We start from the raw sequence: 23,974 nt of genomic DNA, 5'->3' as shown, positions 1-23,974 counted from the left end.
GTGTGCTTATATATATATATATATATATATTCTGCTAGAAGCTGCCCAGAGTGTGGGGGAAGGGGTTGTGCTGGGTATAAATAATAGAATTATTATTATTATTATTATTATTATTATTATGGGTCGTTCCCCTGGGGAAAGCGGGGAGGGGGCCGTGCTGGGTATAAATAATAGAATTATTATTATTATTATTATTATTATTATTATTGGTCGTTCCCCTGGGGAAAGGCGGGGAGGGTGTTGTGCTGGGTACAAATAATAGAATTATCATCATCATCATTATTAAGGGTCCTCCCCTCCGGGAAGGGGGCAATGGTGAAGGTTTTTCCGTTGCACCTGCCGACTCCGTCGCCTCGGGAATCGGGGGGTCACCCGCCGCAGAAAAGCGAGCCCACCCCCACGGGGAGAAATCGTAGGCACCGCTGGACCGGTGCATCCCAGCGACTAAGCGCCCGGCCAGGGAGATCGGCGAGGTGCCCTCGGCTACCCTTCGCTACCTACCTCGCTCGAGCTTCCGACGGCCGCTCCCCGCCAGCCGGACCTTCCTTCCTTCCTTTGCCGCGACGCGCACCTGTTGCTTTCGCTATAGCAGCAGCCGCGGCGCACCTTGGACGCCGGACGGGAAAAAAGAGCGCAGCGGTGGCCACGCCCCCTTCTGGAATCCGAACCGCCTGCGCCCGCCCCTCAGCCACGCCCCCTCGCCTCCCAACCCAGGCTGCTTTTGCGCATGCTCCGCCCCGATGCGGCTCTCTCTCTCTCTCTCTCTCTCTCTCGATCTGTCCCGTTTTTTGTTTTTTTTTTTCTCCCGGTTGCCACGAGCGCAAAGGGAAAGGTCGAGGAGCGCGCATGGGCGTTTCGTTCCGCAAGCGAAAGCGGCGAATCAAATGCTCCTTTTACACCCTTAATATATCAACGATTTACCTTCTTTTTTTTGCATCTCCTAAATCCCTGCATATTTTACAAAAACCATACCGATGAGTTTTCCATGATTGCACCCATCAAAACTTTACACTGTTGGATTTATATTAACGCTGCCAGCGTTTTCAGCTGTCCCACAGTTGGGTCAGACTCATGTTGGTAGCTTCGAGAACACTGTCCAACCATCTCGTCCTCCGTCGTCCCCTTCTCCTTGTGCCCTCCATCTTTCCCAACATCAGGGTCTTTTCCAGGGTGTCTTCTCTTCTCATGAGGTGGCCAAAGTATTGGAGCCTCAACTTCACGATCTGTCCTTCCAGTGAGCACTCAGGGCTGATTTCCTTAAGAATGGATAGGTTTGATCTTCTTGCAGTCCATGGGACTCATTTTCTGTTTTACAATTTCAAATACAGTACTCACTTTACATCCTTAAAATATCACTGACTTCCCTTCTCTTTCCATGGTTCATTTTACTTATCTTATATGCCTGCATTTTTTACAAAAACTATACCAATTGGTTTTCCATTATTGCATCCATCAAAACTTATTTACACTGTTGAATTTATCTTAACGCTGCCAGCGTTTTCAGCTGTGCACAATTATTTCCTGTACGTATATTCAATAAACGTTTTCCAATCTTCTTTAAACGTACGTTCTTCTTGCTCTCTTATTCTATATGTTATGTCTGCAGTTTGTACATATTCTGTCAACTTGAGTTGCCCTTCTTCTTTGGTTGGGACCTCACTCGTTTTCCATTTTGGGGGCTAACAAAACATGGGATGCAGTTGTTGCATACATAAATAACCTTTTTTGACACCTGAGGATATCAGTCTGAATTATCCCCAACAGAAAGGACTCTGTTTTTTGGGGGAAAGTACTTTTAAAACTATTTTTATTCTTAGGCTGGGGTAGTAGCTAGCTGGGCCGATATGCAAACTTAGTCCCAATAAAGTAGGCTTAGTGCAATAAGTCTTCTTACCAAGCAAGGTATTTAGAATAAATAAGCATCGCTCATCCTGGCTCCTGAAACGTGATCACTTGCTTAAAACAGTACTTAAGACTGCTATCTTTTATCCTTCTTTAAAACCAATAATAATAATTTATTGATACTTATTCGTAAATGCACAAAAATACATACCCATTACAAAGCATCTCTTGATTATATGCTAAGACAGCTACTTAGCCTCTAAAAAAAAAAGTCAGAAAGAAGAAGAAAAAAACAAGGAATGGAGAGACTTAAAAAAAGAGTGTTGAGAGAAAAGGCAAAGAAAGGAGAAACTACAGAAAGAGAAAAGACAAAAAGGACTTCCGTCTCTCTGTCCTGCAGCTGCATATAATATATATAATATTATTTTTTATATATAATATAATAAATTCATTCCTAGAAATCCAACCATTCTAGAAGCCAGAATTTTTTCAGTCTTCAAATCCTGATATAATAATAATAATAATAATAATAATAATAATAATAATAATTTTTATTTATACCCCGCCCTCCCCAGCCAAGGCCGGACTCAGGGCGGCTAACAAGCAATAATAAAAACAAGCTGAACGAATACAACTTAAAAACAAGATTAAAATACAACATTAAAATATTGAAACATTAAAATATTAAAATGCAGCCTCATCACAGGAGCAGAAAGGAAAAAGGAAAAAGAAAGAGGGGAGGGAATCAAATCAAATCAAATCAAATCATTACATGATCATTTTCTCTTTCATGCAAAAAGTCCGTAAGAAATGTCCAGTTCTTAACAAATGTCAGTAATGATTTTTCTCTAATTAAGCATGTTAACTTTGCCGCCTTGGCCAGATCCAATAATTTTATCAACCATTCTTCTATAGTAGGTAGGGCTTTGTCTTTCCATCTTTGTGCATATAGCCGTCTCACCGCTGTAGTAATATATTGGAGTAATCCTCCATAGTCCTTTTCTAATTGTGTGTCCATTAGCCCTAAAAGAAAAAATTCTGGCTTCAATTAAATATTAATCTTTAATAGCTGCTGTATCCATGTATGTATTTGTATCCAAAAATTTTCAGCCTTTTCACATGTGCACCATGTCTGACTGCTATCCTTTATCCTTAGCCCCACTTAACTCAGTGGGGTTTGTTTCTGAATGGACATCTATAGGATTGCATTGTGAATATACAATACTGCATGTACTTACCTAGGAGTATCCCCTTGAACTCAATAGGACTTCCTTCTGAGTAGATCTTCCATTGAATTATGCTGTAAAACATTAGGAATAACACCTCAGCAGTACAATATGCCTGTCTCTTACTCATTTGTAAGTCTTCTTGAGTTAAACTGCGTGGTAAGGTGCTTCTGGAATGCAAAGAGCTGGGGTTTTTTCTGCGGCTTAAAGAAAATCACAATATTTTAGAGGAAAACATATTTGAGGTGTCTTTTCCATTTGTTTTGAGCTTTACGGTGCATGGCTGTGTCATTCATGAGGTTTGCAAAAGCTGAAATCTCGAGAAGTACCGTATTTTTTGCTCTATAAGACACACCAGACCACAAGACGCACCTAGTTTTTGGAGGAGGAAAACAAGAAAAAAAATATTCTGAATCTCAGAAGCCAGAACAGCAAGAGGGATCGCTGCGCAGTGAAAGCAGCAATCCCTCTTGCTGTTCTGGCTTCTGGGATAGCTGCGCAGCCTGCTTTCGCTCCATAAGACGCACTCACATTTCCCCTTACTTTTCAGGAGGTAAAAAGTGAGTCTTATAGAGCAAAAAATACGGTAAATGTTATTTGCCTTTTACATGTTAAAAAATGCAGTAACAATCACAGTGCAATCTAGAGATTTTACAAATTCCCTAAAGGCTGGCTGGCAACATCTTTTAAATCAGTGGTGGAGAATAAACATGTATAGGATTGCTAGATTGGTTATCCAGAATTGCTAACTCTCAAGCTTGACTGTAATTATTTCAGTCAAGTGCAAAGAACAAGAAACTGATACGGAAAGATTCAGAACTCCAGATCTGAATCCATGGCTGAGGTAAAAAATAATAATAAATGCTACTGTTTATGCAACGAAAGCTGATTGTAACATCCAAGACACTATCGTAAACTAATTTCTCTTATGGAGCAAGACTTCCAATTAGCACTGCCTTTTATTTATCGGGTGAAATGTGGAAAGTATCTCTGCAACTGTATCTGAGAGGGAAGCCACATTTTTAAATATATAAAAGAGAAACTTAAAGAAAACATAGTAATATGGGTATCTGGGAAAAGACAACTTTCTAGCAGTAGAACCAGAAGTTCTGCATTCCTCATAGCTTGCTAACAATACACAGTGTCTGAGCTGTTGACCACTTTCATTGGTGTTATGGCAAGAAACATATTCTGCTTCTTCCATCTGGAATTAGCTGCATCCTTGATTGCTCTGCACCTGTTTTCCCTTACAGTAACATGTCTGTTCCCTCATTTTTCCTGGCACTTTCATACACTAGTAAAGAAGGGTCATAGCTCAGTGGCAGAGCACATTATTTGCATGCAAAACACCCCAAATTCAGTCCTTGGCATCCCTCCAAGTAAAGTTGGAAAGGACTTATTTCTGAAAGCCACTGCTTATAAGTGTAGACCAGGGGTGGAAGACATTTGGCCTTCCAGATGTTGCTGAACTACAACTCCCATCAGCCTCAGCAAGCATGGCCAATGGCCAGGAATGATGGAAATTGTAGTTCAGTAACATCTGGAGGGCCAAAAGTTTACAACCCCTGGGGCAGACGCTTCTAAGCTAAATGGGTCAGTGGTCTGACTCAGTATAAAGCATATTGCTCTATTCATCATGCCACTAAAATACCAAATCCGTATAAGGAATTAACTCCCAGTATAGTGAAGTGTTGCTAGAACTTAACTTTATCAAGTCAGAGAAGGTTTCTCAAGCCAAAGTCCCCTGTGAATGCAAGAAGAAGTGACCACAGATAATGGGAGGACTAGAGAGACCAAACTCACCCATAGAAATGATTCCTTATGAGGCGGCATAGAATCAATGCATTTTGATCAAACAGGCCACAATTCGCTCACCTTAAGTCTAGTGAATTTAATGCAGCAATGCTATTGGTTTTAATGGAACATCAGTTAGATTATTTACAGTGATACCTCGGGTTAAGTACTTAATTCATTCCGAAGGTCCATTCTTAACCTGAAACTGTTCTTAACCTGAAGCACCACTTTAGCTAATGGGGCCTCTGCTGCTGCTGCACCGCCGGAGCACGATTTCTGTTCTCATCCTGAAGCAAAGTTCTTAACCTGAAGCACAATTTCTGGGTTAGTGGAGTCTGTAACCTGAAGCGTATGTAACCTGAAGCGTATGTAACCTGAGGTACCACTGTACTGGGAAACAAATCACCACCAGAAATGTTCTCTAGTTGTGGTTGATTATTCCTGGCGCTTTATGCAGTAAGGCTAAGATTTCAGAGGATTGCGTTCTTTTACTTCTGCCACACTATGGACCCACAATATACATAGACACGGTAGTGTGGCACAGAGGTGGCTCCCATAGAGCTCCCCAGATATGGTGGACTACAACTGCCCCCACCCTGAGCCAGCAAAGCCTATGATCAGGGTGGTGGGAGCTGGATGGGTGTCCAAAACATCTGGAGGGCACCATGTTGACTACCCTTGGTGTGGCTGGTTCAGATCTCACCTCTGCCACAAATTCTGTAGCTGTCCAGAGGCAATATAAATCTGACCTCATCTGTAAAAATAGGCATTCTGATATTGAGTCGCCTTACTAGGCAAAGACTGTTGTAGTTATGTATGTGCAGTGCTTTCAATATCAGAAGTGCTATTATAAATGCAAAGTGTATAAAACGCCAGGAAATAACACATTGAGATAATGGAATGAGAATTAGTTTGAATGATAAACAGTGCTTTCCCCCCTGGAGGTACTCAATGGTACGCAGTACAGGCACATTTCCCCCCAAAGGTTAAAAGTGTGGCACTTACTGCAACAACTCCATGGTGAGTACCGGCACCTTTTTCCTATAAACATATATATGTTGTTGTTGTTGTTTAGTCATTTAGTCGTGTCCAACTTTTCGTGACCCCATGGACCAGAACACGCCAGGCACTCCTGTCTTCCACTGCCTCCCACAGTTTGGTCAAACTCATGCTGGTAGCTTCGAGAACACTGTCCAACCATCTCGTCCTCAGTCGTCCCCTTCTCCTTGTGCCCTCCATCTTTCCCAACATCAGGGTCTTTTCCAGGGAGTCTTCTCTTCTCATGAGGTGGCCAAAGTATTGGAGCCTCAGCTTCAGGATCTGTCCTTCCAGTGAGCACTCAGGGCTGATTTCCTTCAGAATGAATGGGTTTGATCTTGCAGTCCATGGGACTCTCAAGAGTCTCCTCCAGTACCATAATTCAAAAGCATCAATTCTTCGGCAATCAGCCTTCTTTATGGTCCAGCTCTCACTTCTATATATCACTACTGGGAAAACCATAGCTTTAACTATACGGACCTTTGTTGGCAAGGTGATGTCTCTGCTTTTTTAAGATGCTGTCTACATATATATACAAAGGATTAAAAAGAAGGATGGCATGGAAATGAATGTTTTTTGTTTATCTTCGGAAAATAGCATTTTGAAGTACAGCTATCATGCTCAGCTCTTTTAGTTCTGTGGGATATGTTATGAGGCCTTTCCTGAGAAACTTAGAAAACTTTATAGTGGAGCCATTCTTTGAACCTGAGTCTCCCGCATGCAAATTATGGGTGAAATTCAGAATCGGTGCATGGTTCTCCTCTCCTTTCCCTGTGTGCTGATCTGGGGCAGGGCTTTCTTAAGCATATACGGCACTGGGGTGCAAAGATTCCTTTGGTGCCCCCCACGTTGCCCAGTCCCAGGCTCACAGGAGGGTGGAGCCGGCCGCCTGCCTCATCATCTCGCTGGCTCGGTTGCCCCCGAACTCGCAGCGCAGAGCCGCCCATAGCAGGAGAGCCCACTGCGGCACTCTGACCGACGGGCAGGCTCCTCCCCGGACTCTCAGCCTGGCACCCCTGAGAGCCTGGCGCCTGGGTGCCCTGCACCCCTAGCACCTATGGATAAGACGGCCCTGATCTGGGGGTCCTCCTGACCCAATTTCAGGGGGCGAAGCCCCGTTGTGCAAGTGGAAGTTCTCCAAGTTTCTGAGAATGAGGCTCCTTTGGTGAATTCCACCCATAACGCTTCGGTTGTCGTTCATAATGAATGAAAAGTTAATTGTGGGGGTTCAGAGGTTACCCTTATTTTGCCAAGGCTGCTGGATGCAAGAATGGGGCCATGGGAGAGATGCCAAAAGGCCAGACAGAGAGGTTGTGAAAGTCACCCTGATCCTTCCACGCAGGCAGTGGGCAGCCAGTTCCATTAACTGCTCTGGGTGGGATAATATTTTTAAAAATCTGGAGCAAGGCTTCTCATGAGCTGAGCCATGTTTGCTGTACCACAGAGGCCTTCTAGTGATTGAGACAAAGGAACTGGGAAATAGGTGTGGCTGGTGAGCTACCTATGATTTCTGATAATCGTAGCTGGAGTTATGAAGGGGAAAGAATTGAGTGGCACAGTTACACCTTTCCTGCTGGCTGTGCTGAGCTCAAAGGTGTATTTCACCACAAAATAAGTAGTTTGTAAACAGACCTTACTGGGTGCCATTTTTATGCTGTTTATTCAGTGTGTATATTCAGTGCAAGCAGGGTGGCTTATGATGCAGCTCAGAAATCCTGTCTGTATCTTTGTACCACAGAATGAGGAGACAAGGCAGCCAGGGTTTCTCTTGCCCTTCTCCACCTTACTGTACATCATCTAAGGCCCCCTCCAGACTGGTTTTTTTTTTGGGAGGGGGGGTATTCTGCAACATGAAATAATGGCATTTATACTGGACAAATCCACACGTCATTCCACCATTTGTGATGATTCCCCAATGCTATCACATTGATGTTTCCAGAGGGGCAACAGCATGACAAAAGCGGGAAAAGAACATTTGTGGTATGAAAAGTTACAGGATTACAGCCAGATGCTATAGTTAGTATATATGCTAATTGACACAGTACGACCCTGAACTTTTCCAGGTGCAAAATGTATTGAACATGGGGTATAGACTAGGACTGCACTCATAGCATCTAGAACAACAAACAATAAATAATGCACAATAAAAAGGATATCTGGAGGGGCCCTGTTATCATTTCCAAAAACAGCTATTTTAAATTTTGTAGGCGTCAGTCAAAGAACTAGAAAGTCTCTTCCTGTCTGAGAAACAATGTCTATAACATATGCACCAAGCGATTTTTTTCATTCTTTATTGTGTTCTTTTCCTACTTGTGTATGGGTTATATTTGGAAAATAAAAACTTTTTTTTAAAAAACCCATTAACAATATATCAGCTCCACCCAGCAGAGAGAGGCCTCCTTTGATCACACTGGAATTTACCTAACTTCCAAGAACCTGACTTCTGCTTTATAGGAAGAAGCAGCAAAACACACACACACACAAACAAAATACAGGTGTGGCAAGGTCTGGACTTGGATTTATCGCACAGTCTCTGCATCAAACTGGTGCTTTTAAATTCAGGGAACAAGTCATGAAATATCAGGTGAAATAGGAAAAGCTTTCCTCCAGAATTCATGCAATGGGAGCAAAACACATCTCCAGCAGATGGTAGGTAGCCCTTGGCACTGTCCCAGGTGGGAACCTAGTAAACTAGAAAGTGAGGTTATATTATCTGTAATGGTTTAATTCAACTGGCTTGTCCGTCATGCAACAATCCAACATCAAAGTACAAAAATAATAGGGCTTGGCATACAAGGGCCAGGTTAGCATTATGTACAATAATATTCTATCATTATCCATCTTTCCTGCTTCAAAACACACCAGTCTGCATTACAGTGAGGCTATTAGGGCAGCTTAATTGCAAGCATTCCCTGTTACCTCATTCATAGACTGCAGCCAAAGGCAATATTATAATTACAAACCAGAATGTTTAGGTATATGTATGTGCTAAGTGCTGTCAGGAGTCCCCTATGTTCTTAATCACTATAGTGACGATAATTTCTTCACTTAACTTGCTTCAGCACTGATTTGTTCCAATGCCAAAGTTTTCTTTATATTAATTTTCTGTCTTACAATTTCAAATATTCATTTTACATCCTTAGGATATCAGTGACTTCCCTTCTTCTCTTCCATGGTTCATTTTGCATATCATAAATCTCTGCATATTTAAAAAAAACACTATACCAATCAGCATTCCATTATTGCATCCATCAAAACTTGTTTACACTGTTGAATTTATCTTAATGCTGCCAGCATTTTCAGCTGTACACAATTATTTCCCATTTTCCAATATTTTTAAAACATATGTCCTTCTTGTTCTCTTATTCTATATGTTAAGTCTGTGAGTTGTGTATATTCTGTCAATTTAAGTTGCCATACCTATTTGGTTGGGACCTTGATTGTTTTCCATTTTGGGGCTAACAAAACACGGGCCACAGTTGTAGCATGCATAAATAACCTTTTCTGACACCTGGGGATTTCAGTCTTAATTATCCCCAACAGAAAGGACTCTGGGTTTTTTGGGGAAAGTACTTTAAAACATTTTTTTCAATTCATTATAGATCATTTCCCAATACTCTTTTACCCTTTTACATGTCCACTACATATGAAAGAACGTTCCCTGTGCCCAATACACATGTATGTTTTCATACACGTTTTTATTAAATTGATTTCAGTTCATCTCTCTCCACAACACAGGGCTGAACTATGCTGGCAGACGTTGCAGGGCGAAAATGAAGAGCTTGTGGATCGAGACCCAGTTCCCAACTCCCTGAGCTACCAGTTGTGCTGAACAGCAAGCAATTCCAGCTTAGACACTTGCACAGCAGCCCTGAACTCTCTCTGATCCAGGGAGTTGGGTGGCACCTGAAGCCAATCCTCTGACATCTGATATAAGCTTCCAGGTCTACAGGTTTCCTGCACTCTAGGTAACTTTGGGAAAGTGTTTGTTCTTTCACGCCAAGTCAATGGACTATAACCTGGCATGCATCCTCATTTTGTAAATAGTTAATAAAGTTTATATTTTATAGACATCCTGGATGTCCATAGTTGTACACCTAAGAATAAGGGAGTGTTATTTTGCTGGGAATCACAAGTAGGGAGAGTGATGCTTCACTCAGGTCTTGCTTATAGGCTTCCCATAGGTATTCCCTCCACCTTACCAACGCCCGCATAATTGTGGAGGTGTGTGGTTATTCACTCTGAGCCTTAGGCATTGGGTAGGATAAATATATATATAATCAATACACTAAATGAGCAAAAGAAGCTTCAGGGAGAGGAGCACAACTTAATTTTTTGTACATTTAGTTTTCTGCGCTTCCTCTGAAGTCCTTGGAGGTGTGTCTTGAGGTGTGGAACTACCCTGTACGGTAAGCTTAGGTTGAAAAGAAGTAGATTTCACAACGCCACTCGGGGCCAGAGCAGACACTGCATGCAGACGCCTGCAGCATTGCCCCGGTGGCCTTTGGAGAACAGGAAAAGCTGCTTCCGAAGAGGCAATTGGAACTGGCAGAGGGAAATGTGCTACTACACATTGCTTCCCTGCCCACTTCCCAATCCACACCTGCTCCCTGCATATCTCTCAGACCCCAGTGGTGTTCCACATGTGTGTTTGCCTATACTTGGAACTCCATGGAGTGGGGAAGGAATGCTAAGGAGCAAACCCTTAGTAGAGTCCCTGAGATGGTTGCATGGCCCCTTGTACACCGCCTCCTGGCAACTCCTGCAGCCGGGTTTGGCTGGTGCCAAATGTATTGCTCTGCTCTCCTTTGGACCACATCAGTGTTAGGATCGTCCTACTCGCGTGTACGACCCTGGCAGAGACACATGCCCAACTGACATGTTCTCTCCCTCCTGGTCGGTCGTTTGGGAGCTTCAAAAGCTTTCTCCATCCTGAACATCACAGCGACTGATACCAAAAGGCATTAGCACGCTTAAGGATCCTGCAGAGTATTTGCAGTTTGTGTAACAAACTCAATAGCACAGCATTTTGGCTGATCTATGTTTATTTACATATAATACACTCGGGGCATTCGGACTTAGCCCCTTCCTCTTTCTCATCAGACAGCAAAGAGAAAGAACAAAGGACAATAGTCCCGCATCACGGAAACAGAGTAATACCAAACATCCTCTCTCCGTCACTTCCCACTATGTGGAATGAAAACATACACTGTCATGTGATAGACAACAATCCCATGACTGCAAGCACGGAGCAAAAATCCTAACAATCAGTGAGGCCAAGAGGTCTTGTCATTGTCATGGAATTCTACTTGATACTGATGCAGAGCAGAATTCCAATGTATAGTTAGCAGAGTAAAAACTTAAACACGTTGCAGGATTCCCCAAAAATAGACCAGAGGCAACTGATACTTCATCCAGCAGAGTTTTACTGCTCCTGAAGGCAAATGAGCATAATGGTCACAATTCCAATACATTCAGGACTGGCACTGTCCATAAGAAATCCAGTTGCAGCAGACTTAACTTAAACTTACAATAACTTACAGTAAGTCTAAACCTTAACACTATACAGTGGTACCTTGGGTTAAGAACTTAATTCGTTCTGGAGGTCCATTCTTAACCTGAAACTGTTCTTAACCTGAAGCACCACTTTAGCTAATGGGGCCTCCTGCTGCCACCGCGCCGCTGGAGCACGATTTCTGTTCTCATCCTGAAGCAAAGTTCTTAACTCGAGGTAATATTTCGGGGTTAGTGGAGTCTGTAACCTGAAGCGTATGTAACCTAAAGCGTATGTAACCCGAGGTACCACTGTATACAGAACACCATACCAGAAGGAAAGAGATAGAAACAGTGGCGTAGCGTGGGGGTGCAGGGGGGGCCGGCCGCACCAGGCGCAACATCTGGGGGGGCGCACTCGCACTTGCAGCTCTCTGCCCCTACCTGGCAGGGGCGCAAATTACTTGCCTTGCCCCGGGTGCTGACAACCCACGCTACGCCACTGGGTAGAAAGAGAAAGTGAAACCCAGGCTCCTTCTGCCCTATTATTATAACCAGCATGACCATGACAGAAAAAGATAACAGGACCAGTTTAAGCTGGCTGTACTCAGCTTCCCTGAAGGAATAACCCAAACATCATGAACCTGCTGCTTGTTTCTTTCACGTAGAGAAGCTTCCAGAACCCTCTTGAATTAAGTAGAATAGGAAAGCTCTCTACACAACAGATCAATAATTTCTGTACTAAAAAATGCAAACTGACAGTCATCAGGGCATGCCAGGACCTCCATACGCACAGGCTAGGCTTGCGTCCTGGAGAGATCACGCAGCAAAAACAACACAGGAGACAGCGGTTACGAGTTACCAGTCTCTGCAGCCTCACTGGGCACTGTGATTCTTCACCCCAGGAGGTGCAACAACACACACACACAGAGCATCGTACCTGTTTCACCTCTTAAGTTAGAGATAGCTGGTTATATAGCTGGTGGAGGTGAAGTAGAAAATATTGCTGTGCTGAGGAGAATTAAACTTCATGCCGGGCCTGCACCACTCAAGATCCAGCAAACTGAATATAGCCCACCGGTCAGATATGGCAGCCCACCCAACAAAGGCTTTGCTTTTGCCTCCTGCCAAATACAAGAAAGCAAGAGAGCTGCTAAGCAGGCTACCTTTCACAATAATTTGCTCTTATTTTTTTTCTTGATATCCGTACCAGCAAAGGTAACTACGTACTCCAGTGTGAGTACACTGAGAGAGAGCCAGTGTGGTGTAGTGGTTAAGAGCGGTGGACTCGAAATCTGGTGAACTGGGTTCGATTCCCCGCTCCTCCACATGCAGCTGCTGGGTGACCTTGGGCCAGTCACACTTCTCTGAAGTCTCTCAGCCCCACTCACCTCACAGAGTGTTTGTTGTGGGGAAGGAAGGGAAAGGAGATTGTTAGCCGCTTTGAGACTCCTTGGGGTAGTGATAAAGCGGGATATCAAATCCAAACTCCTCCTCCTTTCTTCCGCTTGGCAAAAGCATTTGATTTACGAAGACAGCACCTCAAGTCCCATCTGTTTATTGCTCAAGACTCAAGAGAGTGACAGTGAGTCAGCATCTGGCTTCAGTTTGAATTTGCCAGATGTCAGTGTTTGAACTGGCTTGTGATTGTTCCTCTGCCATTGAACCCGCCTTCCCCAACATGGTGCCCTCCGGTTGTTGTAGCCCCCATCAACCATGACCATTAGAGATGCTGCCTGGGGGTGATGGGAGTTGCAGTCCAAAATATCTGAAAGGCATTGGGTGGAGAAGACTGCATTAAATTCTACAGGTCAGAGACTTGTGTTAAGATTTGAGCTTCTTCCAGCTATATACCTTTAATGTACTTTTCCCTCCTCGAAGTCTGAGCACTGTAGTTTATCCCTCCAATTACAATTTCTAGTAATCCTCAACCAACTATGGAACCCAGAATTCTTTGAGGATGGAAATAGGCTTCAAATGTGCTTTAAAAGTGTGAATAAGTTTTGATGGATGTAATAATGGAATACTGAATGTTTTAGTTTATATAAGATATGCAGGGATTTGTGCTATGCACAATGAACCATGGAAAGAGAAGAAGGGAAGTCATTGATACTTTAAGGTTGTTTAAATGAATATTCTAAATTGTAAAACAGGAAATTTAATTTTAAAAATTATATATAAAAAATAAAAGTATAGTGTGAATGCAGGCGAGTCCAGAAAATCGTCTAAAAGCACCCAGTGTAAATTCTAACCTCTGAATCGAATCAGGTATCAATATAAGTCATGCTAATAGCTAAAAGGGATATCTCATAGAAACCCCGTAACTACGGATTGCAGGAGTTTGGACTAGATGATCCTCAGGATCCCTATCAACTCTGGGATCTGCTTCTCTGGCCTCCTGAGAGGAAGGGTAGAATTGCAAATATGACTGAGGATGATATACATGTGGTTCTTTGAGCGTTGGGTGGCTTTTATTTCTGCAAGGGAAAGCATACGTTTGAAATATGTGCACTGTTATGGGGACATTTCTGCATATCCCCTGACAACAGGTAATATTTCGCAGCTGGATTAATAAGTCTCTGGCATGAGTGTCTCCTCTGTATTGTTTAAGAATTTATCTGCTATAATTTACTCTGCTTTAATTGTTTAAACAATTGTTGAATTGTTTTTAGCTGGTTTTATTGCACTTTGTAAATAGATATTGGAAGAGAGAGAGAGAGAGAGAGAGAGGGCCTGTTCCCACACTGACTGGGCAAAATAGATCATCCATGTGATATGGCACAGCAGTGAGCCTGAGAATTGTGTATTTTCTTTCCATGGCAAAGCTATTCACAATGTCAAATATAGAGTAACGTCCATGTTGGCCCAAAACTGAGACATAGGTTATATTCAATGCTAGACAAACTCAGGGTAGACTAATTGAAAGGAATCACCGGGACTGACATAAGTCCAAAAATTTTGATGGTTCTCCTCGGGGCAGAATTTAGTTACCTACACCCCTATATGTTAAACATTTTAGGTATAGGTGCCTATAATATACGTCCAATTCTGTCCTGCCTATTGCGCATTTTTAGTTTTCAAACTCAAAACCTAAACATTCCTGCGATCCAGATCAGCGTTGACTCGAATCAGGATCTCATAAGAATCTGCCACCAGAAATATAGAAAGCAGAGCGAACGGGAGTTGCGGCACTTTCTCGTTTTATTAAATTGTTAAGTGTGAAGTGACCTTCTCAGTCTTGTAGAGCTTCCAGATCTTGAGGGTGGGGTGCAGCCATAGATGAGATAAGCAACCCTGTATAATCCAGTTGTCATCGTTTGCACTCCCCAAGCAGCCTTGCCAAGGAGCAGGGCGTGTCTTGACATGAATGCAGGGGAAATGTCTCAATAATGCTGCCTGCTGAATATTTGGGGCTTTATGTGAGTTGGCTTACAGGCCAAGGGGTTGGCTCTCTTTCCCGATTTAAGATTGCCTTTCTTTCGCCTGAGGGATTAATCATTCATTCCAGCAGAAGGTGGAAAAAGTACCGGTTGTGCTCTGAGAACACAGACATAAAATCAGGCCAATTGCTTGTGGTTTAATGAATCTGGAAAACCATATACTCTTTCAGTGAGCAGGTACATGACCACCAATTGACACAGACTGAAATAATTCTACACCCAAACATGCAGTGAAAGTTTGAATGAACACACTTTAAAAAAAAAGGTTCATCATCTCCATCATGTGTGCAAAAGGATTTTAAAAGTGTAACTAATCCATGTTAAACAATCTTAAATATATACTCAGTGCGGCTTCATTTCTTCTCAACAATAAGTAATCGCCAACGTAGTGTTTCTTTTCATGCTTCATCATTCATACATTTCAAAGATGCCGTCACATAAAACCCTGCCTCTTCTCATAGGAATTAGAAAACAAAACAAAGCAAAGTGGTCAGGTATCTAACATGTGCACACATTGCCATTGACTCTGCTTTCATTGCACTCTCACTGTTCTGGAATGCGGTGTGCATGTAACATTATTCACAGTCCATACCTATCCTCAGGGCCGGCTTACCCATAGGCGCTAGATGCTGGGCTCTCAGGGGCGCCAGGCTGAGAGTCAGGGGCCGAGATTTGGAGTCCGGGGATTGAAGAGCCAGGCCAGCCGAGAGCCACTGCCAAGCGGAGCAGAGCCCATTGGAGCGCCGCATGCTTTTCTGCTGTGGGCACTGAGGCTGCTGGCCGGCTCCGCCCTCCTGCACACCTGTGATTGGCAGGCTGTTGAGAAGCCCACCCAGCACACGCATGCTGCTCACATGAGGTGTGCAGCTTCCCTCCCAAACCTCTGAAGGAATTGCACTCCTCCCTCCACCCACAGTGGGACAGGAGAGAGTTGCGTGCCCCCCCCAAAAAAGCTCAAGAACTCTGAGCTGCCCCCTAAAAAAAACTCAACAACTTTGGCCTGCCCCCCCAAAAATGGCCAACATGGCCCCCCCAAAAAATGGGAGCAGTGGGCAGTTTTTTGCACCCTGCCATCACATATGCTAAAGACGGCCCTGGCTATCCTGTTATTAAAACCACAAGAAGAGCCTGCAGGATCAGGCCAATGGCCCATCTAATTCAGTATTTTCATAGAATCATGGAACTGTATAGTTGGAAGGGACCACAAAAGTCATCTTTTTGCTAAGTGTGGGGCTCAAACCCACAACCCTGAGTTTAAGAGTCTCAGGCTCTACCGACTGAGCCATCCCGGCACCTCTTCTCATAGTGGTCACCCAGATGTTACTTAAGAAATGCTGTATTTTAATGCATTTCTCCCCAAACCTATCAAATGTCAAATTATCAAACGTCTACATTGGGTCCTCTTCTGACTCCAACCAGGTAGTCCTGCAGCTGAATATAATAATAATAATAATAATAATAATAATAATAATAATAATAATAATATATTTATAATATATCTATACCCAGCCCATCTGGCTAGGTTTCCCCAGCCACTCTGGGCAGCTCCCAACAGAATATTAATAATAAAAACATGATAAAACATCAAACATTAAAAACTTCCCTAAACAGGGCTGCCTTCAGATGTCTTCTAAAAGCTAGATAGTTGTTTATTTCCATGACGTCTGATGGGAGGGCGTTCCACAGGGCAGGCGCCACTACCAAGAAGGCCCTCTGCCTGGTTCCCTTTGTAACCTCCTTTCTCGCAGTGAGGGAACTGCCAGAAGGCCCTCGGAGCTGGACCTCAGGGTCCGGGCAGAATGATGGGTGTAGAGATGCTCCTTCAGGTATACTGGGCTAAGGCTTTATAGGGCTTTCAAGATCAGCACCAACATTTTGAATTGTGCTTGGAAACGTACTGGGAACCAATGTAGGTCTTTCAGGACTGGTGTTATGTGGTCTCGGCGGCCACTCCCAGTCACCAGTCTAGCTGCCGCATTCTAGATTAGTTGTAGTTTCTAGGTCACCTTCAAAGGTAGCCCCACATAGAGCACATTGCAGTAGTCCAAGCAGGAGATGGCCAGAGCATGTACAAGGACTTGCTTCTAGTCTCTGCTCTTGGAGAATAAGCAAGGCATCCTCTCCTCAGCATCGTGACCACGATCAAGGATGGGTGAGGCATTGGCAGATGCTAGGGCACATGGAGTGGAAGTGTTGTATTAGGGATGGAGCAGGGTGTGCCTCCTGCCCTCAGGCGCTGTGGTTGCTTCTTTCTCATTAACCATGTTGAAATAAAGTTCAACTGTCGGTCTGTTTTGCTTCTTCATATGTCATTGGGAGGCGGAGGGAGCCTCACCAAAGACAGCAAAATGTTTTGGGCTGTCCCTGTCCACAATTCTGCTTTGCACCTGGAAAATATAAACAATAACTCACAATACAAGGTTAATGCACGCACAGCCCCATAGGACACACATTCGAAAATCACACATACACATCATCCCTATGTCAGCGCAGCAGTATTTCAGACACAGCCCCAGTGTTGTCATTACATCACTTTGATATCCCCAGTGTTTTCGCACTGATGCCCTGAGAGACCTGGTTGCCTTGCTTCCTCAAGAGTAGATGGATTGCTGATGCATACACTGACCATAAAGAGAGACACAGAGACAAATCCTATCTTCTGATCAGGGTGAAACTCTATCTCTAGATAGGTTTAGGAATATACCGGGTACTCAGAGAGGTAAGGGAAAGGGCTCAAAAGCACTTTCCGCATTCCAGGGCTAAACTTTGGCACTGAAAGTAGGCCAAATCTAACCACAGTGGCATTATGATATTATGACTCTGAATGCTAGTGGCTTGGAATCAGAGGTGGGCAGAGACCTGATGCACTCATGTCCAGCTTGCAGGCTTCTTGGAGGCTTCTGGGGCGGGGTGGGGGCTTTTAATATATATATATATATATTTAATTTTTATTTATGCTTTTCAGGTTTATACATTTCACTGATTTTACAATAATTCTGACATTTTCAAAACTTGACTTCCTTCCCCCACTTTCTGCAGTTTCTTAAATTTATTTTTAATATCTTCTGTATATCCAAATTAACTTAATTTTCTCATTTATTCATCTACTTTAAATATATACTCTTATAAAACTGCAGGTTGTTACAATAATCCTGCCAATGTTCTTATCTGTTTACAATTTATCTGCAAATATTCCATAAACCATTTCCATTTTTTTATAAAAAGTTTGTTATCTTGATTTCTTATTCTTCTGGTAAGTTTCGCCATTTCTGCATATTCCATAAGTTTTTGTATCCATTCTTCCTTTGTTGTGACTTCTGCTTCTTCCTATTTGGGGGCAAGTAATGTTCTTGCCACTGTAGTCGCTTACGTGAATAAGTTTCTATACAGTTACAGATAGGTAGCCGTGTTGGTCTGCCATAGTCAAAACAAAAAAATATTTTTTTCCTTCCAGTAGCACCTTAAAGACCAACTAAGTTAGTTCTTGGTATGAGCTTTCGTGTGCATGCACACTTCTTCAGATACACTTCTTCTTCAGATACACTTCAGATACACTTCAGATACATATTGTAGCATGAGAACGATTGTGGAATGTGAATATAAAATTTACAGCATGTTATGGTCTAAGAGAAAATTATATGAAAATGATATATTGATGGGAACTAATACCGAGTATCTGAAGAAGGGTATCTGAAGAAGTGTGCATGCACACAAAAGCTCATACCAAGAACTAACTTAGTTGGTCTTTAAGGTGCTACTGGAAGGAAAAAAAGTTTCTATACAGTTTCGGTAGTTCTGTCCCTATAATTCACAAAAGAAAAGTTTATGGTTTTTTAAAAAACGTTATTTTAAACATCCTTTTCAATTCATTATATATCATTTCCCAGTAAGCATTAACCTTACTACAAGACCACCACATATGGTCAAAAGAACCTTCTTTCTCTTTACCTTTCCAACACTTATTTGATTTCGATTTATACATTTTTGCCAGTTTACTCGGTATTAGTTCCCATCAATATATCATTTTCATATAATTTTCTCTTAGACCATAACATGCTGTAAATTTTATATTCACATTCCACAATCGTTCTCATGCTACAATATGTATTTTATGACCAATATCTATTGTCCAGGCTTCTCTGAGGTTTCTGGTCAGCCACTGTGCTGGACCCAAGTGGCTTGATACAGCAGGTTCATCTTCTGTTCTGAGGTTCGGCCCTGGCTGAAGTGAACCCTTGCTCAGTTCATCCCGCACATTGAGAATGTTCCTCTTGTGCTTATATCACAAAGTTATACTGACTCTGCTGTGACCTCTTCCCTGTGATGGAGACAAGCTTTTCCTAATTACCGTTTGCCAGCTGCCGAGCTTCCAGGGAGATGAAGGCAAACTGCATTTGCTTCCAAGTTACTTTCAGCCTTTCCATCGAGAGCTTAGCAAAGCCAGATGTTTCTAAGTGACTCATCGTGGAGCTGTCTTTCTTGGCTAGACAATGCAACACTTTGGGACTACCACCCATTGTGCATCATTTCATCGCATGTGTGGTGTCCAGCTTCCTAGGCCTTGGAAAGCCCTAACTACTACTCAGTGACAACGATGAACAACAGGAGACGAACAGCACTTCTTCTTGTAAGGTGTTAATCTCTCCCAAAGCCTAGGGCTGGATGACGCATAACCAATTTGTCAGATATGCAGTAGAAGCAGGTTTGCTCAAAGGTAAATCCCACTGTATTAAGTGGGATCTGCTCAGAGGTAAGTATGCACTGTATTGCACTTAATTTGCTCTTGTCTTGTTACTAGACATATGGAAACTTCAAAAGGACGCATATGACTCAACCATACTGTTGAATTATCGCAGTCCTGTACTGCTCTGCAGCATAGAAACCAAAGTATTCAGTATTCATACTTTTCAGAAATCTGGCAGCGCAGCCCCAATGTTAACATGTCATGCACCAGAGGTCAAATCCACACCAAACATTTAAAGTACAGTTGTACCTTGGAAGTCAAATGGAATCCGTTCTGGAAGTCTGTTCGACTTCCAAAACATTTGGAAACAAAGGCGCTGCTTCTGATTGGCTGCAGGAAGCTCCTGCAGCCAATCGGAACCTGTGGAACCCACATCGGACATTCAGGTTCCAAAGAACGTTCACAAACTGGAACACTCACTTCTGGGTTTGCGGCGTTCGGGAGCCAAAACGTTCAACTTGCAAGGCGTTCGACTTCCGAGGTACAACTGTACATGGTTTCCCCTCAAATCATCCTGGGAATTGTAATGTATCCATCAGAGAACTTTATTTCCCAGCACCTTTAATACACAACACTTCCCATGATTCTTTGCAGGAAGCCATATGCTTTAAATCACAGATCTGTAGAACTGGAAGGGACCCATACGGTCATCTAGTCCCTGCAATGCAGGAGTCTGCAGCTGTCCCATACGGGGATCGAACTTGCAACCTTGGTGTTATTAGCACCACGTTCTCACCAACTGAGCTATCCAGGAGAGAGTAAGGATGTAAAATAAGGATGCATCTAGACAATATTTAACAATGACAGGGTTTTTGTTTCGTTTTGTTGGGGAGTGTTGACTGGTTATCCCTGGTTAACCCTGAGCAACACAAAATGTTATTGGTGAAGATACTCCAGATATGAACCAAGACATTTTTCCTACCCCAAGAAACTGGATTACTAGGTTTTTACACACCAGAATCCTTCTCCCAGCTCTCTAAGGGATTATGTTTAAATCAAAGCGGGAGAGATAGAGTTATCTTGGCCCCTTTACCCAGAGCCGTCTTTACCCGGGGGTGCAAGGGGTGCGGGGTACCCAGGCGCCAAATTCTGGTAGGCACCAAATGTATACCTACTGTATACCAATCCCTCTCAATCGGCAGCAGTGAAAAGCCTCTGTTGCTCTGCTACTCTGTACTATCAAATATTCCCGATGTGCTGGTCCCGGGGGCTAGCCGAGAGGCGAGGTCCGAGTCCAGTCCGAGGTCAATGGTGCAATAGGAAGGCAGTCCATAGAAATCGAAGCTGGGTGCAGGGCAGGGAGTCGGGTGAGGTCAGGAGCTCCGGCAGGGAAGCAGGACAGGGTGCAGGCAGGAACAAACTACCAACAACATTGCTCCCTCAACTTGCAACTGGGGCTGGCCGGCTTTTATCTGCCCCGAGGCATAGGGCGGCCCCGGTCCACAGGTGACTCGCCTCTCCTGGCCTGGAGGCGAGCACTCCTCCTGCAGGAACTTAGTTCCCTCCGCCTCTCTGCCCTGAGCCTCTGCAGCTCAGGAGAGGCTGGAGGGTTACCGGACCCAGAGGCAACCTCAGCTTCCCCTGACGGGGCTGAGAGTGGAGCACCTGCAGGCAATGGGTCCTCCATCACCTCAGGAGCCAGAGCAGACTCAGCTGGTGCCTGCACCTGAGGATCCGGCACAGGTGAGGACCCTTCAGGCTCAAGCCCCAGCCCCAGCTCAGCTGGAGGCGGGGAATCCTGTGCAGGCTGGTATTCCTCAGGTTCAGCCTCTGAATCCGATTCCCAGGCCATCACACCCGCCGAGTCAGGAAACAAAAGCAGTTTTCTCCCGCTGCATTGCTATTACAGGTGAGCAATTCCCCCCCCCCAAAAAAAGGCTCAACAACTTTGGCTTCCCCCCTCCCAAAAAAAGCTCGATAAAAGTGCGGCAAAACTAAATTTGGGGGCGCTTGGCAGATCTTTGCACCCCGGCGGCACATATGATAAAGATGGCCATACCTTCACCTCTTGCAGTGCCTCCACAAAAGGAGATTGGAGATAGTGGGTGAAACTAATGGGCTTCATTAAAAACATAAGAGTCTGCTGGATCAAGCCAATGGCCTATTTAGTCCAGCATCCTGTTTTCACAGTGACCAACCAGATGACTGGGGGAAACCAGCAAACAACTATAATAATAATAATAATAATTTATTATTTATACCCCACCCATCTAGCATTAATGGACCTCCTTCCTCTTTCCCCATAATTCAAACATTGGGGCACACCTCTCAGATTGCATGTTGCTTTGTTGACCTAACAAATATTATTATTGCCCTGAATGATGGTGTTGTTTGGGGAGGGGGACCGGCTGAATCCTCTTTACAGTGGGAAAGTTGTTGGAGTGATTTGGTGTCACCTGGCATTCTGGTGTCTTGTTGCTATGTGCAGGACTTATAAAACTTCCTCGGTGTTCAAGGGCAAAACCATAGTGGCATGTAGCGAGTGTAAACCCATTGCAATAATAGCGAAGGCACAGGCTTTACAAGGGGCAATATTCTTGGCTTTTATTAGATTGAAGTCCTTTATCACAAATACTTTTGCAGCAGATACCGCAAACCAAAAAAGGGTTCAGAACAGGCTGTAATTAGGTTTTGTGTAATAATAATAATAATAATAATAATTTATTATTTATACCCCGCCCATCTGGCTGGGCCTCCCCAGCCACTCTGGGCAGCTTCCATAAAAACCAAAAATACAGTAAAATATCACACGTTAAAAACTTCCCTGAACAGGGCTGCCTTAAGATGTCTTCTGAATGTCAGGTAGTTGTTTATCACTTTGACATCTGCTGGAAGGGCGTTCCACAGGGCGGGCGCCACTACCGAGAAGGCCCTCTGCCTGGTTCCCTGTAGCTTTGCTTCTCGCAATGAGGGAACCGCCAGAAGGCCCTCGGCACTGGACCTCAGCGTCCGGGCAGAATGATGGGGGTGGAGACGCTCCTTCAGGTATACTGGACCGAGGCCGTTTAGGGCTTTAAAGGTCAGCACCAACACTTTGAATTGTGCTCGGAAACGTACTGGGAGCCAATGTAGGTCTTTCAGGACTGGTGTTATATGGTCTCGGCGGCTGCCCACAGTCACCAGTCTAGCTGCCGCATTCTGGATTAGTTGTAGTTTCTGAGTCACCTTCAAAGGTAGCCCCACGTAGAGTGCATTGCAGTAGTCCAAGCGGGAGATAACCAGAGCATGCACCACTCTGGCGAGACAGTCCGCAGGCAGATAGGGTCTCAGCCTACGTACCAGATGGAGCTGGTAAACAGCTGCCCTGGACACAGATTTGACCTGTGCCTCCATGGACAGCTGTGAGTCCAAAATGACTCCCAGGCTGCGCACCTGGTCCTTCAGGGGCACAGTTACCCCATTCAGGACCAGGGAATCCTCCACACCTGCCCGCCTCCTGTCCCCCAAAAACAGTACTTCTGTCTTGTCAGGATTCAACCTCAATCTGTTAGCCGCCATCCATGTAGCTAGGCGTTTCAGATAAGGTAAAGATAAAGGGACCCCTGACCGTTAGGGCCAGTCATGGATGACTCTGGGGTTGCTGCGCTCATCTCGCTTTATTGGCCAAGGGAGCCGACATACAGCTTCCAGGTCATGTGGCCAGCATGACTAAGCCGCTTCTGCCGAACCAGAGCAGTGCACAGAAACGTCGTTTACCTTCCCGCCAGAGCAGTACCTATTGATCTACTTGCACTTTGACGTGCTTTCGAACTGCTAGGTTGGCAGGAACAGGGACCGAGCAACAGGAGCTCACCCCATTGCGGGGATTCAAACTGCCAACCTTTTGATCAAGTGATAATATATTGAAACAGAGGCACGTCAAAACCTGAAAGCAACTTGTAGACCTCATAGAGAGAAGTGGTCATTTGAGCACTTAAGAGGACAGCAAACCAGACTGGATAAACATCTCTAAACTATGGTTGCTTGTTACGTTTGGAAATTCAAACCCTCTTTGGGTTCTAGTCTATGGTAGTTTCCTACGTCTGAAGAAAACAGGTATGAGGCTCTTCAGTGATAATATTAGTGAAATAAATTGTCGTATTTGGGGCTTCAGACAAACCTCAGTTGATTTATGAACAGGATTGTCTACTTTTTAAAAAAAAGTGTTAATACCATCTGCTTGGGACTTGAGGTGCTCTAAAGAACAAGTCCAACTTGTTGCTTCATGTAACAGGTGGAGAAGAAATTCACACACTTTTTCAAGTGGTTGTTGCATTTGAGCATAAATAGGCGTATGTTTAGCATGAGGCGTTCTGAGCGACAAACCTGCTCATACCATGGCATCCAGCTTTGGGGGGGGGGGGGATGCAGGTTCGTCAATTCAGAAACTGTTTCCAGAGTAGCTTACAGAACAAAAT

At 44.0% G+C, this 23,974-nt stretch overlaps 1 protein-coding gene and 1 long non-coding RNA gene across 9 annotated transcripts in view; both read right to left on the bottom strand.

Annotated features, from left to right (window-relative positions):
• LIMA1 (LIM domain and actin binding 1) overlaps positions 1-667 on the bottom strand; it is a 68,519-nt gene extending 67,852 nt beyond the window's left edge. For 3 of the 8 annotated variants that reach the window (XM_083598673.1, XM_083598664.1, XM_083598665.1), the window contains exon 1: positions 502-629. The gene's annotated coding sequence lies outside the window, so the exon portion shown is untranslated. Of the gene's footprint in view, positions 1-501 lie in introns of all 8 variants that reach the window. The other 5 variants (XM_083598671.1, XM_083598661.1, XM_083598672.1 and 2 more) reach the window with 5 other exon arrangements.
• LOC310755784 overlaps positions 1-23,394 on the bottom strand; it is a 92,458-nt gene extending 69,064 nt beyond the window's left edge. The window contains exon 1 of the long non-coding RNA XR_014544543.1: positions 23,329-23,394. This is a non-coding gene — a long non-coding RNA (uncharacterized lncRNA). The remainder of the gene's footprint in view (positions 1-23,328) is intronic.
• Positions 23,395-23,974: the final 580 nt, after the last annotated feature.

This window comes from Podarcis filfolensis (assembly GCF_964270895.1).
Source record: "Podarcis filfolensis genome assembly, chromosome: 2".
NCBI lineage: Eukaryota > Metazoa > Chordata > Lepidosauria > Squamata > Lacertidae > Podarcis > Podarcis filfolensis.
Note: the sequence above shows the minus strand (reverse complement) of the source record. Positions and strands in the feature narration are given on the sequence as shown.